This window comes from Equus asinus, chromosome 16 (genome assembly GCF_041296235.1).
Source record: "Equus asinus isolate D_3611 breed Donkey chromosome 16, EquAss-T2T_v2, whole genome shotgun sequence".
Classification (NCBI taxonomy): domain Eukaryota; kingdom Metazoa; phylum Chordata; class Mammalia; order Perissodactyla; family Equidae; genus Equus; species Equus asinus.
In genome coordinates this window covers 15,893,846-15,913,365 of record NC_091805.1, presented here as the reverse complement: position 1 = coordinate 15,913,365, position 19,520 = coordinate 15,893,846, and the positions used below count along the sequence as shown (strand labels likewise).

At 36.8% G+C, this 19,520-nt stretch overlaps 1 long non-coding RNA gene across 1 annotated transcript; it reads left to right on the top strand.

The window, feature by feature from the left end:
• The first annotated feature begins 855 nt into the window (after positions 1–855).
• On the top strand, positions 856–16,721 carry LOC139040361 (uncharacterized). The gene is made up of 3 exons (XR_011494748.1): positions 856–952; positions 11,668–11,893; positions 16,204–16,721. It is a non-coding gene; the product is annotated as an uncharacterized lncRNA (long non-coding RNA).
• The last annotated feature ends 2,799 nt before the right edge of the window (positions 16,722–19,520 follow it).

Genomic DNA, 19,520 nt, shown 5'->3' with positions numbered 1-19,520 from the left:
GGCAATGCATTAACTAAAAACAGGCATTTTCCTTCAACACTGACCTGGTTATTCTCATTGCCAAGCTTTTGATTTTCTAGGAATAGAAAGTGGTTTTAAGTCTCTTATATGTCAACAAACTTTCAGAATATCTGGTGTTGGGTTGATTAATTGAAGGGGGCAGAAATTTGCCCTCACTGGAACAGTGCCTTAAAGTCATTTAGATTACTCTGAATTTGGATTTGTTTGTGTACTGAATTGAATATTGTACTCCCAAAATCATGTCCACCCAGGACCTCAGAATGTGACCTAATTTCAAGTCGCATGTAATTAGTAATTACATGTAATTAGTTAAAACGAGATTATACTGGATTAGGATGGGCCCTAAATCCAGTATGACTGGCATCTTTATGAGAAGAGGAAAATTTTGACACATAAACTATGATATTATGGTTTATAACAAGGAATATATGTTTGGTCTTCATCCACTGTTATTGGCATGTAGCTCCCAAAGCCACTGTGATTTCCTATATAAGAGCCATAAAAGCGTCTTTTGTTATAATACTTATGTTTGCTCCCAGTCCTGAAATGGTTCCAGAGAATGAAAGGTGAAATGTTTTGTTATTCATATAAAAAGCCCCTTTCAACCACGTCTGAGTTTATGTTAATAAGGTGACTTTTGGAAAGCCCCTAAGGATGGGAGCTTGTTGCCAGGGGAACCAATAGTGTGAGAAGAGGCTTGGAAATTTCAGCCCCAAGCCTGGAGGTGGGGAGAGGAGCTGGAGGTTGACTTAATCCCATATGACCAATGATTTAACTAATCATCCCTGGGTAATGAACCCTCCATAAAAATCCCCAAAGGATAGAGCTTGGGTTGGTGAACAAGTGGAGGCACTTCCTACATACCTTGCCCTATTCATCCCTTCCATCTGGCTGTTATGGTTATATCCTTTTATGGTAAACTAGTAATCCAGTAAGTAAACTGTTTTCCTGAGTTCTGGGAGCCACTCTAGAAAATTAATCGAACCCAAGGAGGGGTTCATAGGAATCTCCAATTTATAGCCAGCTGGTCAGAAACACTGGACTTGCTTTTGGCATCTTAAGGGGAAGGGAGCGCAGTATCGTGGGACTGAGCCTTTAACCTGTGGGATATGACGCTATCTCCAAGTAGACAGTGTCAGAATTCAGTTAAATTGTAGGACAGCCAGCTGGTGTCCAGAGAGTCTGAGAATTAGTTGGTTTGGGAACAGAGAGAAAACGTAAAGATAGAGACAGAGATTTTTGCATCTACAGCCAAAGAACACCAAGGATTGCTGGAAGCGCCAGAAGCTAAGAGAAAAGAATGAAACGGATTCTTCCCTAGACACTTCAGAGAGAGCATGGCCCTGCCAACTCTTCAGATTTCTAGCCTCCCGAACTGTGAGAGAATGAATTTGTGTTGTTTTAAGATACCCAGTTTGTGGTACTTTGTAGGAAAGCCCAAGGACACTAATGCAATTTCCCTTACATAGCAGATCTCTGCTGCCGTCCTCATCTGTGGATTAAACAAATCATAAAATTTTTTCTGGGCAAAGCGTTCCCTTCATCTAGAAAGAAGCGCAAACATCGTTTAGTTCTTGGAGAAGTTGTTGTAGCGGCTGGGTTGTCTCTTACTGGAGGAAGATGGAAGGCATTTTTAGTTGTGATGGGTTAGTGTGGTAAGGAAGACTAAAGAAGAGTGCATTGGGGAGTGTTCTGTTTTGTGAAAATTGTAGAAATAAGCATAAAAAAAAGGGCCTTCAGTGTTTATTATATAATACTGGGTATAAAATGAGAAGAGAATTGGTTTATTTGCTTTCCAGAGATAATTTGATGATTGAGGATTTTAAATTATGTTGCCTTTTTCTGACAAGCACTGGATCTCCATGTTCTCAACCAAGTTCCTTTGAAATTGCTAAGATTTGACATAGAATGAAGGCTTAGCAGGGCAAATAAATGATAAAACAGATGACAAAGAAACTACAGGAGAGGAAGTTTTAGAAAAATAAAAAGTAACCTTAGGGAAGTTGCTGGAAGAAATAGTCAAAGCAGAATAGAGACTGTTTTTCACACAGCACAATATAGGCATTTAATAAATGTGAATATGTTTTCATTATTACTTTTCTCTTGCTATCATTAATGTTACTAATTTATGAATCACTGCAAACTTAGAAAATAGATGGTAATTGTAATGCTTAATTAAACCAGGCGAAGTGCTGCTAGAGTAAATGAATAAGTAAAACTTCCGAGTTCATTTTATGAAAACCTCAGCAGTTTTATGTTATTAAAATCCAAAGCAGTAGAGGTTTTTTCTTAATAGATAAATTTTCAATGTTTTCCTACATCAAATGTGGTGTTAGTCTCATAATTCACCTAACCATAACCTGGGTAACCAAAAATATGTATTTTGGCACACTGTTATACATTCATCCTAGGTTCTACAGAAATTAAAGCATATCAAAACTTGTGTGATTAAAATAGTTCAGAAGGAAAAAAAGAGAATTGCAATTTAAACAGTATTCAAGGTTTTCTGCATTTCATTATTAAACTGTATTTTTTTAGAAAACGTATTTCAAGGAAAACCAGATTACAGGTTTATTTATAATTTAAGATCTCATCCTCCCAAAGATATAATTATATTGTAGCAAATTACTTATTATAAAAATACTTCACATCTAATGAGTACTTCCTATGCGCAGGGCACCATTCTAAACTCTGTTCATACATACAGGAGCTCACTTATGCTCACAGTTCAATGAAAGAATTACTGATTTTATCCTCATTTTGCCAGGGGAAATTGTGGCATAGGGAGGTTAAAATAACCTCTGCAAGGTCATAGGAAATTGAAGTAACATTCCTTAATATTAACTAGTTAAATCTATGTAGAAAATAAGATTTCCCACAAAATTCACAATCTAACAAGTATTTCTCCAACTATGTTCTACTTTCCCATTAGAAAGTACTAGGTAATGTAAGAGGAAAACTCCATGAACACAAAACATCAAGAGATGTTGGTTTAAACAAAGTTAGTTGAGTGCGTATGTGTGTGTTGTATATGTATAGGGGTGTGTGTGCTTATGTTTGCACACCCTATACATATCTCTCTATATTTACATAGCTATATAGAGTGTGTGTGCATGTATGTCTGTGGTGTGTGTAGGTGTATAAAGACTTTAGTCTTTAATAGGCTAATGGATACTGGATTCTTCAAAATGGGGATACAGACAGTTATTTAGTCAAAATTTTGAATTCCCACTACATTGTAGGTACTGGGCTAGGAACTAACAATGCAAAAATAAGAGGCATACACTGTATTGACTACTGCAGAAGTCATGTATGAGGGCCATGAAGAAATATAGGTGTAATTTAAACATATAAAAAGCAATCTCAGGAAAGGCTTGGAGGAAATGACATTTAAGGTTTTTGAAGTAAAATTAGCAGAAGAATGAGTTACTTAGCCAAAAAGAAGGGAAGATATTCCATGCAGAAATACATCATGTGTAAAGATGCTGAGGCAATTGAGAGAACGGGAGATTCAGATAATTATGAAAAGTCCAGAATACCTAGATTAGGAAGACTGAAAAGATACTGCTAGAAGGTGAGCCCAATAAACTTGACCGGTTCAGAGACTTAGTGAGATCTGATAAGGATTTTGGATTTTATTCTAAGTGTAATCAGCCAATAAAGAGTTTTTAGAAAATATATGCCAAAATCAATTACCCATTATGTAAAGATAAAGAGTACTTGCCACTTACCTCACAGTCTGCTTTAATACTGCAGGTCATATTCATTCTGCCTCCAAAGCATATTTTGAATCTATTTGCTTCTCTCTAGCCTATTGCTACTACCCTGGTCTAAACCACCATCCGCCCTTTCTTAACTTTATTATATCAGTTGCTTGCCAACTGGTCTGCTACCACTTTTCCCCACCCTTCACTTTTAGCCTTAGTTCTAGACCCAAAGATAATTTCAACAAATATATCAGAGTATATCCTTCCCCTGCTTAAATGCCTCCAGTGACTGTCCTTTGCTAATAAAGTACCAATGCCTCCCCAGGGCCTTCAAGACCCTTCATGCTTTTATTTCTATCTAATGCTCTGATCTTGCCTATCCTTACTCTAGAGCCTTTGTACTTACTACTCCTTCTGTCTGTTTTCTCTTTGGATACCCTGTAGTATAAGCATTACAAGGGCATCCAGGCAAAGGGAGAAGCAGATCAGAATTCATTCTCCATCAGATAACAGAAGATTTGTAAAATTGTTGCTTTGTCTAGTTGTATCATCTATTATATATCTAGAACTCTGCCAAGAAGTGCTTAGATAACTCAAAGTTCCAACTATTTCAGACAATTTAAATAGAAAACATAAAAACTGACACCTTATTTTTCTCAAGGGAAAAACAAAATTTGAAATTAGAGAATACATAAAATTTATAATTATCTCAAATTTCTATTTTCCTTTTCGTATGTAAATATGTGTATTGGGGAAAACTGAGTTGTTTTTTTTTGAGCGAGAATTAAGAACTTTAATTCCCTAGTGGATGAAATATTAATACTAAGACATACTTTCCACTGCCCTTGTTAATTATGATGTCTCACTCTTAGGACTTTAAAAAATGCTTCTTTAAAACAATAGATGGATTGCTAATGTCCTTGAATGTGTCTCTGTACAGTGGATGCTGTGATCTGGGTGTGGTTCCTGAGTTGATTACTCAGTCTAGTAAGTAGCATATTCTGTAAACAAAAAGCTAACACTGTCTGCACGGGCTGTATTTTTGACTGTTTATAAGCTACAGGAAACCAGCTTGGCCCTAATTTCATACACTATTCAATAGGGTGGAAGCCAAGGGAGTATGAGCTAATGTGACCTTTAAATTCACTCCTATGATATCAAGCATCAAATGAAAAGTTTTTGAAAGAGGTGAACTACCCTTTAATATCAGTAATATGCATCTTTTCTGGTATTAGTAAATATAGCTTAGCAATTTTGGAGTTGTTAGTCTTACCAACAGAAGTTGCCTCAAATTCATGGAATATGTTTATGCAAATCTTGTAAAGCTTAAAATTGTAAAGACTACTAAAAGTAATTACAACCTAGTCATCTAGATTGGTGCTCAAATTTAATATAATACGCTATGGTATGACTTTTCACAATATTATTTCTAATTATTCTTTATTTTCACTTAGTTGCCAGATTCTTCTTAATACTTTTCTTAGAAACTTTTACATTATTAGATTCCACTATTGCATTCTAAATCTGTAAATTTGATACACCCATATATTAGTTACAATATACACGCCTATATTAATAGGCATGTAAAAATGTCTAAACCAGAGGATGAATTTTCTAAGGAAATATTGGTAATATTGATGGGTCAATGGCTATGGCAATAATGTTGTTGCCGCTTACTGGAAAAAATATAAATAAAGAAACAACAGCAAAAAATGCCCAAACCATCAAATGGCAGCTGCAGACCTCTCAGGGAGAGCTGAAATTTCAAAGTAGAAAACACTAGAATATCACTTACATTCCAGGTAAACATATGTGAGTAACAACATGCAAAAAAGGCTGTATGTCTGAGAGGAAAAAGTGAGCCTTTCTTCTATCTATATAGAAAGAGATAATAACACATTTATTCCAATCCTAAAATGAACCCATGGCAACAATCATATATTTTCCCTACATTGAAAAATATTTTTTTTTTAACGTGGCTCCAGCAAATTATTAAACCCAGCAAAAATTTTTAAACAATTTCATCAAAATGCCCTCATTACACTGGCAAGCCAATTGCCCTTCTGGTGATGGCAAAAAAAAAAAAAAAAAAGGTAAAATCAGAAAAATTCTAATTCAGGAATATAAGTATTAGTGAATGTAACAGAGAGATGATTTTTCTTTTAATACATTTATTCAAAAACATTTTGAAAGATATATCCCAAGATTGTGCCAGCTGGGTGTTCAGAGAGAAAAGATTGTCTTTAGACTGTAATAAAAAGATTCTGCCCAATTTTTATTCCTAGGGGTGGTCACTCAGCAGTCATGTTTACGTTTGACTCTGCTCCCTGACTTTAGCTGATTGAAGCACTGGTGAGTTCTCAGTCCAAGCTGGAATCAGCAAATTCTCTTCTCAGCAAACTTGAGACGGCAGTTGAGATATTCTCTATGTTGCTGGAACTATAACATGTGGACTCTTGAGCTCCAAGGTGGCCATATGTATTTTGTCTTGAGGCTAGAATCATGCCCTGCTGGTCTACCAAGACGGAAAATACTGAACTAGTTGAATACAAAGAAACAGACAATGGAGAGAAAAACCTCTCTTGGCCTCTGTTAGATTTTTCAGATCCTTGTTCCTGTTTTCCCTGGTGACTTGCGTACCCAGCCCCTGGGTTCCATTAAACATTTCTAAATCTTAATATTAGAATCCTCACATTTCCTGAATCCAGGTTGTATTGTTTTCTGTTAGTTGCAATCAGAGTTAACTAACACAAGGACATTTTAGAGTAGTGTAAAGCCAGAATACTAAATCCATAATTACAATGCAGGTTCTAAGTGGTCAAAAAAGCACATAGAGGGGATTTTACCCCAAACTAAGCCAGAAAGGATGAAAGGTGTAGGGGGCAGGGTAGAAGGTAGTGATAAAGAGAAAAAAAAAAATGTTCCTGGAGTGAAGGTTGTCATGGATTTGATGCTTGGCCCATATGCTAAGAAATAGAAAAACAAAGCAGGCACAGGAAAACATATGCAAAGCCTGAGAGTGCCTATGGTTGATATAGACTTGATTTAGGATTCTTCCTGTCTTTTTAATGCCTGGGGAAAGACTTCCAGGTAACTATTCCTGTGAATCAGAGGGGCTCATTTTGTCTCAGGTAAAATGAGGAGGAGCACAGAGAAAACCACATGTACACACACGCACAATCTTGTTTGCCAGGGCATCAAGCCAATTTCCAGAATGGTGGCTGCTAATTCAGTATCTTTATTTCTTTGAGATGCTACAGATACACAAAATTGTTAGGTCAGCATAGGTGTTATCAAAGGAAAATAAAATGCCTACCAACTTCATTAAGATAAACTTTGTCATTGGTGTTAGAAGTAAAATCTGTTTTTTTAAAATGCAATTAGTCAACCTCTGTAAGGAATGTGATTTCTGTAACAACTCTATACTTAGGAACTTACCTACTTCTACTGGTTGTGGATTTCCTTTGCCTTAGGCTTTCTAATTAGTAGGTCATTATGACCAAATGTCTTTCTGCAGGTTCTCTCCAGGATTCAAGGACTCAAGTTAGGTGCCATCAGGTCTGCTGTTAGTCAAAGGTACCTGCCTGGATGTCACATCATCAAAATTTACCACTACTTCCCATTTTCATTCACAAAAATGTAACGCCACAGGAACATCAAAAGCAAAATGAGTCAGCTTTTATAATTTTGTCAAATTTCACCATGCTTTTGTCCCTTCTGATATGAATATACTGTTTGGAGGCCAGAAGTTTCGTTCCCAAAAGAAATGTGGAGAGTAAAACAAACAATCCAAAAACAAATAAAAAGACACCTAAAAAGGAAAATGAAAACAAAGAAAAGAGTGAGCCTACTAAAATGAATTGAGGGGGTCCACATCCTCCCCATGGTCCATGGAGGTACCAAGTTCTTTGACCCCAGGAATCCCAAAATACTGGAACGACCCCCAACATGCCTATGCTGTTTCCTCTTTATGTAAAAGTAACCTGATGTGGGGAAATATATGCAGATCCATTATTTGTAATATTACTGGCTCTTATATCATAAAATTTTAAACCTAAATAATTCTTAGAAATTATGTTTTAGTCTCCTTATTTTACCAAAAATGTACTGGCAGCCTAGAGAGGTTAAGAGATTCTTGCAATAGTCTATGTTTTCTGGTCTGCCAGAGGTCACAGCTTATGCTCCAACTATGTCATCTCTGGACTTCTGTAATAACCCCCTTAAAATTTGTATCCTTCAATGATCTCTCTCCACTAAAAAGCATGGCTATAGGGTAATTAGCATAAATTAAAACTCATCCTCTACCATCTGTAGAGCTTTTTACAAAGTTCTCCTCTGTCTTGTCCTACCCAGAAGAACACTAACCCTATCTCACATTTGCTTTAAAACTCCTTCTTTGGGAGTCTGCAGTATCCACAATCACCTCCAAAATAAAACAGAACTGCTTTTTAAGGCTGGAAGTAGATTGCTTTCTAAATAAGCACTCATCTGCACCTGTCTTCAACAGTACCTCAAGTCGTTAACCACCCCTCCATGACTTATTCCATCTCCAACATAACAACATTCTTCTCAACCAATTAATTGAATATTTCCTTCAAATCTCTTCATCTAAGGCCCTGCTGAAATCCGCCGTCTCTGTTCTTTCCCCTTTATATTTGATTTATTTATTCTGGGAAGACAACTCTTAAAAATCCTTTCTGGGCACCATTGCTCATTTGCCCCTTTCCCTGTTCAGCACATTATATTTTTTAACAGTGACATTCACGTCATTGAATCACAGACGCCCCTTGACTTCGAATATTTTCCCCAGCAAGGCAGTGGATTAGACTACTCTAGCCATACATGATTGAAACTACTGGTAAAACTGCATAGCTTGTAAAGCATAGCTTTTCTCCAGGCCAAGCAAAAAGGCTGGTACAATAATAGACATTATGACTTTAATGTTATTACCACCATTAACCAAACTCCAGTCAACTAAAGAATATATTAACCCACTGTGGCTGTCTTGTGTTTATATTTTTTTGGTTTTGCTGCTGTTTGGTTATGTTTGTTTACTCATTTAGGGTGTACGTGTGTGTATTTGTGTGTTTCAGGTGTAGATATACAGCACACCTAAAAAAGAACTGCTGTCTGCTTTTACGTCACCTAAATTCTAAATCATCAGACACCCACGCCAAGCATTACTTCCTTAACTGCCTCAAGCTCCCTTGACAGTATGAAACCTGGCAGTTGTTCTTGCCACAAAATGAGTTAAAAAGCAATTAAGAATTCCAATCCCGCTGCCAACCCTCTATCACACACAAACGTGTGTGTTTGTGTGTGCATGCCTGTGCGCATTTGTAATCTCATCAGCCTACAACTAGATCTAAAAATTCTGCCCATAGAATTAAAGGCTCCGAAAAAAGCAGACTTCATAGTCTTGCCTTGGGACAACCCATGGATCCGGATATAGCCCTCCTTGGGATTTGTAATGCTACAGTTCTACTTTGATTTTTTTAATTCTTTCCTTTGATAAGTCAGTTTTTTCCAAGTTGCTTCCTGCTGTCACAGAGAGAACTATGACTGCAAAATGTCCTTCTCCTTCCCCTCCATAGATCATCTTTAAACTTTTATATTAATAAATGATCTCTTACACTCTTCTCTTTGAAACATTTTGAAATTTGATATATTTTAATCTCACTGAATTGTAGACAGTCCCAATTTCCTTCAGCATTTAGATTTTATTAGTTTTTCAAAAGACATTAAATTAACATACTGAACAATAAAAGAGTCAATAAGACGGTTTTTATAATCTATGTGTACAAATTTAAGGGAAAGATTGTTGAAGAGCTGACAGTTTGAAGACAGTGATAGCTAATGGGCATATAGTGCAGGATAAATTACTTTCTTTATGGAAATTTGTAGCAAATAATCTTTGAAGACCATTTTCTTTCATCAGGGTAAACCATAAGAAAAGATTATAAAAACAAAAGGAACTTCTGTATAGTATTTAAACAAAGGGTCCAAACAAGATTTTTTTAAAGTAAATCTATAGTCAAAGTGTGATGCGTTAAAACATACTTTGTTAATCTGTGGTTTGAGAGAACCACATGCACTTCACTTGCCCTTGAATTTCAGCACCTCGTTTTTAACTGTACTTAGTTTACATTTTACTTACAGAGATTAATCTTCTCTTTCGCTAAGTGCATTAGAAATCATGAGCACTAACTATGTAAATGATGCTAGGAAATGTATCCCCCAAGTATGAAATAAAGCTCTAACTAGATAATGCTAATAAATATTAATACGTGGAGCTAGAAAAGGAATCTTAAATGATTAAGCTGCCCAAAATAAGAACAATAATACATCTAAAGTTCTCAAGGCAACCATTCAGTATTTTAGGGCTCTACACATATTAACAAAAGCAGAGGCTGCAGAAAATCACATGTCCTAAAGCTTTATGACTTAAATTGCCATAAGAAGAGGAATGGGCAGTGGCTACAACTGAACAGGTGAAGAATTGACTCGGTTAGAGCTGGTAATTAATTCTGATAGATATATAGTCTAATTTTTCATCATTCAATAATCAGGTTTTTTTGCTAAAGAAATGACCACACTCCAGTCTTTTTTTGTCCTTTTTTAAGTGTTTCGTAGGGTTTAGAGTCCCTGGAGAATTTGCTTCTACCCTAACCTCATTTTTGAGGTCTTCAGATAATTGGATAATGAATACTGGAGTCAAGGGAACGGACTGGTGTAGGGCAGAATGTAGAAGCCTTTGTCTCCCAGAGCAGAAGTGAAGTCCACCAGGAAACAGTCCGTGGGAGCCCTATATCCTTGAAGGTTCAAAGATGAAATGAGTGGCAAGTTTCCAAATACCCTGCTATAAGGCATCATGGTAGAACCAGCCTCATATTTATCTTTTATTGCTTCCAGGATTTGAAAAATATCATGCCCAAGCCATACAAATAGCTTCAATTCAAGAGGGCATTCTCTCTGCTGCCCTGCATTGGGGTTGTTTCCAATACTCTCTACTATTGCTATAAAGTGACCTGACTAATGACTGATGACCAGATCAGTGGGGTTTCCTAAGAAAGAATTTGTACCAGGCCATAAATGTTTTGTTTCCATGTTGAAGAAGGTGAAGAGAGTAGATGATGGTAACCTTGCTTGGATGGTAGATCAATGCTCAGGTTCTTCGTGATGCCACCCTTCCCAAAACCCTTCTCAGTTCTGTCAAGGAAACGATACAAAATTATACCGCTGAACATAGCAGTCCTATAATAACAAGCTCTGAGCACTGTTAAAAGATTATTCCTCATACCTGCAAGATTTGAGAGGGATGTCTGTCCTCCTGCCACGTTAACAGTTACCCTGTGGTCTGTCCTATAATAGGGAAACTGAGTTGGAGACATTAAAAGTCAGTATTCTGAATCACAGAACTCCTGTTGTTGAAGTTGCACTTCTTGCTTATGGGGATTATGTAAAACCAATAATAAGAAAATGACCTGGAAACAATTGAGTAGCCATTTCAAGATTGTTGCCCCGCTTGCAAAAATCAGAGGAACACAAAAAAGAGAAAAACAAATTATTAGAAGAAGTACAAAGCAAAGAGTACCAAGCAAAGAGTCTATAGATGTGATTTCAAGTAATTCAGTGAGTTTCCATACAGTGCACAGCTTTCAGCCTCAATAAAAAGCCAATTATTAATCCCTCAATTACGCAGCCTTATCGCCACTGCCCACACATGCTGACTATGGCTAGAGTTCTAGATGATATTCTTTTCATTAGTGTGGCCAAAGGGAAATTTAATTAGAGATACATCTCTTGAATGGACAAGGGAAAATATAAGGATTAACAAATTAATCCTAACACTTAATTACATTAAAGTGTTTACCATTCTGTATAGAAAATATTGACACTCTAGCTAACCTCATTTTTTAATCTGTTCTCTCTTATATAGCTGTGAGAACACTATTTTTGAAGAGGAAAAAAGGTGGGATTTCCTTCCTGCTGGCTTGTGTACTGAACAGGAAGAAATAATCAACCTAGTTTATTCTGGACCCTATCAGTTCCTGACCACATTCCGTAAATGCAGACATTTGGAAGAAAACAAACTGATATACAGGTAACAGAAACCAAACTATGCACTGATGGAGAGAGAGGAAACTGTGACTAAATGAATCCAGGTAAGTCTAAAATAGAGTAATGCAAAGAGACCCTGGTGGAATATTTGAAGAGATAGTCATAATTGCATCGCAAACTTCTATTATCCAAGCCAACAAATAAATTCCGATTCCATAAATTGTAATCTCTGCCTGTCCCACTCCCTCTCAGTTTCTTTCTCTTGCCTTCTCCCTAAACTGCATGTGTGCACAGGTAAGATAATGTGTGTGCTTTCTGGGTGGATTTCTCAGCTGCCTAAAAATAAAGCCAGCTCTATGGTTTTAGAACGCCCACTCAAACCTTGGCGTGTGCGTGCTATAACTTTACTATTATTGTTTTGACATTTAAGAAGCAGATGCATGCTTCTCACTTTGGAAGGCAGACATCTGTTTTTCAGAATTCTTTTCAGAAGCTGGAATTTTCTAGTAGGAGCATATTAAATTAAAGAAGCTCTGCCATCTCGCCTCCGACTTGTGTCTCTCAATTCAAAACATTTTAAGAAACAGAAAAAGAGAAACTTATAAATAAGTATACAAGCATGAAGACTCTCCTGATGTTGATTAAATAAGTCTATACAGTGTTCACTCCAAAATAATCTATGCTAATGCAATTTACTGGGAAGAAGGAAGAAGGAAGTTGAGCTCAGAGCTGTGATGTATGGGGAGTTGCCTGAGGAGCCAGGTAGCCCAGAACTTCAGAAAAATTGCATAATTCCCATGAAAAATAAATTCTGTCTGTTTTTATTAAGAAAAATCTAACTTAAAATGCATATAATCATTTGTGTCTGGTTCTGGCATGTTGAATGTCATGGTTAAAGGGAAAAAATATCATGAAATGTGCCGAGGAGGAATTCTTTTGTGTGTTGCTTTGTTTGGGCTTTATTTTGGGAGGGAGCTCTGTTTTGATTTCACTCGGAAAAGTAGACCTCGCCAGCTCCATCAAAGTGTAGTTTGCAAAATATGAAATTGCAAAGCCCTCAGAACGTATCTAGTTCATCTGGAATTTGTAAATATATTAACTTGCTATTCTCCAGGGGAAAAATGGTATGTTTTAGATGAATTTTGGATGTAAATTCTAAACAGGTGGACAGATCAGCAGGAGGGCGGTATCAGGCTTCCCGCAGGGGGCCCACACCGTGTAGTTGCAGAAAATGAATCACAGGGATTGGTGGTAAAGGAAATCAGATTTGCCAAGCCGAATATTTATATATGAAAGGAGCTCAGTAAATTACAGATCAGGGATTCAAAGCCGTGCATCTACCACCACAATCATGCAGACTCACTGCAAGCCACTGACTGTCCTTCACAAAAACTATGCACATATTTTTAATTTAATTTTTCAAATCTTGGGCTACAACCTAAATGTTCACATGGTGAAAAGCATTGCTATATACACACCGCACGTGTGCCTGGGAGTCAAGTTGTTTTTTAATTACAAACATTTGTGAGTTTCCTGCTGATGACACCATTTATGACATCAGCAGGAATCGAGTTCAAATGGAGAGGTGGTGACCTTTCCATCCCTCCTAGCTAAATAACACACAAGAGAGCAAGGGAGACCCTGTGTCATTTTCTAGCAAGGTACAAATTGTCCTGAGAGTAAACAAAGGATGTTGTTTTTGGTGGCATACTCCCAGTGGAGACATAGATATTTTTGTGGAATTTCCATTTATTACTGGCATTCCAAGAAAGGGTAGGTTGTTTTTTTTTCCTAGTTGGCAGTTTGCAGGAAGCTTGAGAGTTTTAATTTAAAAATGCATTTTAACATTTTCAAAACATTGGAAGTTCAATGTTTAAATGGCCTTGGTTACAAGGCTTCTTTAAGCACAGTGAGATCGTCTGTGTCTCTGGAACATAACTGTTCAGCTGCATTTACCCGGCCTCCTCGCAGACACATTGATTGTCCCGGTGGTCCGCTCTGCATGACCAGGAATATAATGATAATAATGTAATTAAGATTTACTGAGCATTTACTACTTACAAGACACTGGATTAAATGTTTTACATTCATTATCTCCCTTAATCCTCACTCTGACTCTGGGAGTTAGGTAGCATTATTAGCCCCTTCTCAAAATGAATGATGAAGCTGTAGTTTGAAGAGGTTAATTAATTCGAGATTCCTCATTCTAATCATTGGGACAGCCAGACTCCACGTTAGACTTCTCTGACAATAAAGCTCTATAAGAAGACCTCTCAATGCCAAGTTTACTGCCTGGTCTCCTAATTGATCATTTTAATTTTCACTAATTGTAGTAGCAGAGTATTAGCCTTCAAAAGTTACCTCAAAAAAAGTAGCAAGCCTGTGTTGCTTGACTTCCTGTGAACTCGCTTTCACGGATCCTGGGAAAGAGATCTGCCGACTTTTCCCTAAGCAGTTCCCCTCAGCAAGCCCAGGTAAACGATCAGGGCGAGCACTTCATACTCATTCCTCAGCCCCTAGATGTTTAACTTCCAGATTCTTCTTACTGGAGCCTCTCTGGGCAGCCCAGTGAGACAAAGCCTAAGAGAACCATGCACATGTTCTGCAGATGCCGTCCTCGGGTTGACAACCACTCATTCATCCTTGCTTCACCAAAGTCCAGGCTTGTAAGCTCTTCCCAACAGAACAGCACTTGATCAGATCAGCTACCAAGGTAGAGGGTCAGGCCACTTTTATCCTAGATGTTCGTAGGTGGGTGTTAGACCATAATTTGTCATGCCTTCTAATGGTAGAGGGTCACATATAAGCTCCCTGTGGACCTCACAGAAGACCTCCACCAATAGGTTTCTTGAAAGAGGGCAAGAACTTCTCTCACCTCTAGGACGAAGGAGAGAGTGAGACTCAAAACACAGTGTTCACAAATATTGTGTCTTCATAAGCATTATCCCTCATTCACTCTCTTGAAGTCTCAACGTGGCTGAAAACAGTAAAAAATTCTTAAACCAGAATCTACAGATTTTTCGTTGTAAACATGCATATGATGATTTGGCAAACACCTTAGCATATTTTATATCAGTGACTGGTAGAACTATCTAATTTTTATACACTGTTACATCTTAATCTAAATCATTATCTGTATTTATATGGTTAAACTTTGTTTTTTACTTAACTTTGTAGCAGTTTCCTCAGCCCAAGAATTGTTCTTTAAATTTACTCAATATTACATTTGCTTGTACACTGTAATGAATGTCTCCTCTATTGTTCATATAACTTGTTTACAATTTTTTAAATAATATATGAACAATATTAATTGATAAATATTTAGCCAAATCTCTAATTAAAAACTAAGGATAGGTCCTAGGAAGTGTAATGATTGAGTCTACATGCATGAATTTTAGAGTTTTGAGTACGTATTGTCAAATTTGCCTTCTAGTAAGCAAAATATAATACATATTTGTTTTCTACCAATAGGAACATTGGGAATTATCATTTTTAAATATATTTGATATTTTACTAGATTAACATTTTAAAAGTGAGGGACTACCATGTTTATATTTAAGACTTTTATCTTCCTTTTTTATAATTTAAGATTTACAGTATTCAAATTTAACATATAACTTCAAAAGAAATAGACAGGTTTAATGGCATTAAAAATATCATTTGTTTGTATATCATTCTGATATTGGATCATTTTGAATAAATAAAGTAAAATAGTAAATACTTATTGTTAAGATAAAATATATTTACTTATTTCTTACTAAAACAAGAATAGAAACTGGAAATCTTCATGCAAAAGATAAAATATCTCCTATGTTTTCAAGAAGCTTCCTTTGCTTTAGATTATCATTGTCCATTTTATTTCTTTTCTGTATTTTTTTCTTGAAGTATGCAGAACTCATTCTGCTAGAGTTATTAATGTGTCAGCATTTCCATCCTTTTTGAGAGGTTTATAAATCAGCCATAAAAAATGTGATGCTGGCGTAAACTTGGCATATATTCTTAGCACAGAAGCATTTTTTTCCTATTTTTTAAATGAAATATTTTTGCTGCTATGAACCTACAAAGGGGCAAAATCTACATGTTTTCTGACTCTATATGTGCTACACCCCTTTCCTAAAAAATCCATTCAACAAAAAGGAAAGGAAAATTCAGAGACAGTTCAAGATAGCTTCAGGGAAGTCATTACAAGTTTGCTCTGTCAAAGAGTCCTGTGTTAATAGTTTCATGTATATACATCAATGCACACATAATAATAACTTTAGAACTTATCTGGCTTCCACTTAGGCAGCAATCTAAAGAAAGTATAGGAAAATATATTCAAGAGCAAATAGGCAGCATACAAACTGAGATATTTATTTAAAGGCTATAACTATTGAAATTTTTTCTCTTTATCACCTACATTCTGTATCCAAAGCTCACTGAATACAGCTAATACAGAAGATAACAAAGCAGAAGTAGCAACCCAGTACTGAAAAGGAACAGTACGCATAACTCCCTCGCGGATCTGCTCAACACCCTCGGAGAAGTCTCTACACAGCACCTTGTTCCTTGCCGGGCTGAGTGGGGGTACAAAAGGCATAAAAGGTTTCATTGTTGTTGTTTCACACCTTTTCAACATCAGGAAAAGTCTGAGGCATGTTTTATTTGATCATCCTAAAATGTAAAAACATTACTTAAATAAATACTAAGAAAAATGTCCTTATATCCAATTATTTCATAATTATTCATAAAGCTTTCATTGAACTATTAACCACATACACATTAAAAAATAATTATGATGAATTAAAATATATATTTGTCATTCCCTTTCACTTTTCTACTTGTAAGACAGACATTGCCCAACTAGTAATAACTGAGAGAAATTTTATAGTCTTGCCACATAGCTGATGATCAAGAGTTAGTAATAATGAAGTAAATTTGCAATATTTGTTTAAAGAAATTCATGTGTGTATCGTCTATGCTTACATTTAAAAGGGGAACCCGGGTGAGTTTAATTAGTAATCAGTCCCTAAGGGAACTCACTTTTTCTATGAAATATTTAGTGTCTTACAAGAAAATCACCACAGGCCTTCTTGAAACAGTTCATTGACCTCACAGAGATTATATTTCACTTCCAAAGACTGCCAGTTTAGTTTACCAAGAGTATGTTCCAAGAAATGCCTAGTTTTATCTTCCTTCTCTAGAAAGTGGTCTCCCTATTAAAAGTATAGGAAATGAAAAGGAAATTTTTCATGGGAGGTAATATCATCTAAACAGAGAAGGAAAGGAGTTTCCTTGTATAATAAAATATTGCCCAGTTCTTTGTATCTCAAAGGACAGATAAGATATTTCATATCCTTATCCAGATGGTTTTTGACTTGTTCTCATTTCATAATGAATCAACCTTTTCCAAATCATAGAATTCTATTCCCTGACCAAAAATTATTCATCACCAAAATCCCATAGTCAATCCTATAATATATAATACGCTGCACATAAATGGTTTTTTGAGGGCCATATGAAAATGATTCTGATTTAAGATTTAATTCATTGTCATTGTGATCTATAAAATTTCTGACAAATAAAAGAGCCTCAATAGCACGTTCATCCTATCAGATTTGTTTTCCTCAATCTCCTTATTTCTTCATAACTGAAACACTCAGGTCTACAATACAAAAAAAAATATTTAACTTGTGTTTCATTCAACTTTAGATCTGATATCAAGACTCTTCTCAGTCTGCAGAGACCGCTTCAACTTTCTGGGCTTCAAATGAGAAAATGATATTCAGTGATTTCCAAAGTCAGTTACATCAACTACATTTACTTCATGTCACTGGAACTGCTATCTCTATAAGTTTATGAGAGATAAGAGAGCTAATGCTTATGCCTGTAATATACAAAATCTCATACAGATAATGTCTAATTTAAAGGAGAAAGAAGGCAATGTAGCAGGAATGGGGACCATGGGCTTTTGGGCCACTTCTTCATGTAACTTACCTGTGCCTTCGGGGCCTGCTCAGGCCCAGTCACGCACATGTCACTTCCACTTGATGATGGAGCACTGCTGTGTACACCCAACTTTACGGCTGGTGGGTCAGATAGCGCCCAGTTCATGGTGGGCAGCTCAGGTCTCATGGTAACTTGGTGCCCCACAGCTAAATGTATGGTTTCTAGTGAGGTCCAATAGCAGGCCAAGAGCTGTTTCTCAAAGGGGAAGTAGTTATCTGCAGAAGAGGGCAGGGCTTTGTTCCAGAATCCTAAGGTCTTGTGCTATGATTTACCTACTGGGGCCTCCAAACAGCATCCCATCTGCCACTGACGCTTCCAGCACCGTTGGATGTGCTGGGTCACATGGCCGAAGTGGTGCAGCAGCCCACACAGCAGCCTGCAGCTGTTACAGAGCCTTCTCCTTGTTCTGGGCCTCACTCAAAACTAGCAGCTTTTTGGGTCTCTTGGTAAATGGACTGGAGTAACAAACTCAGATGAGGAATATGTTTCTTCCTAAATCCAAAAGGCCCACTAAGCATTGTACACTTTGCTCTCTCTCTCTTTCTTTTTTTTGTACCTATGCTCATACCTTTAGGAAACAGGATTATCCCTTTCTTTAAGAAGAAGAAACTGGATTTTACAGGGTTTAAGTAACTTGCCCTGGGTCACACAGATAGGAAAAGGCAGAACAAAAGTTTGAACACAAAATATATTTCATTTGTTTGAAAGATTGCGTTCTTTCAATTACATCATACTGTCTTCTCTCGTACACTCTCCCTTCTCTGGCTCTATGGAAATACTAGGTACAATACTTGTAGCAAATGATAAGAGCATTCATTCATTAATTTCACATATTTTATTGATAACTTACCATGTGTTAAGCCTATGCCTAGTACTGGGAATATAAATATTAAAAGGCATCATCTTTTTTATCCTCAAGTACTGAATCTAGTGTGGAGACAAATATTCAAACTAAAATTACATAGTAGTTATATGGATTGGCATAAAAAGATATAAGGTCCCAGATTCAATGGTGGAAGGAGAGAGGAAGGAGGGTGGTGTGTATGTGTCGACTGGGCGCAAGAGTAGTATTAAAAGACAAAAGGAAGTGTGTACAAGAATTTTAAGAGGCTCAGTATTGCTAGAGTGCAGGTACATGGAGGAAAGGGACAAAATGAACCAGACAGATAGACAAGGCCAGATCATAAAGGGCTCTCTATACAATATGGATTAAAAGGCTTGAAATGTGCTGTACAAGAGCATGGGGAGAGAATGTTAGAATTTGTATAGCAAAAGTAATATTCCTACAGCAATGTGGAGGTTGGTTTTGAAGACATGTGATCTAATAGAGGTAGGCTGTGCCCCCCATGGCAGTTAAAAAGACATGACTGCAAAATTCTCAGACACTCTTCTAGGCAAGAGGTGGGGTCTAGGTATCCTCCTTTGAATCTGAGAAGAGAAGAGGAAATAAAAGTTGGTAGGCTAACGTAATCATCCAATCAAGATCATTGTGTGAGCCTTATCTAGGACAGTAGCCTTAGAAATGGAAAGGAGGTGTTACAAATGAGAAATGTTTAAGATATAAAACTCCCAAGAAGCATACAATTTGGTGATGACAGACTTGTAGATAAGCATCTGTGATGAAAGCCAGAGTGTGATGGAGTTACAATACCTGTGCCTTAGAGCACATAGCAGACACTGTTGGTGCATTACCCATATCCCCTGGGTGTTCACCTTTCCAGACTTGCAAATGGCATCCACTCT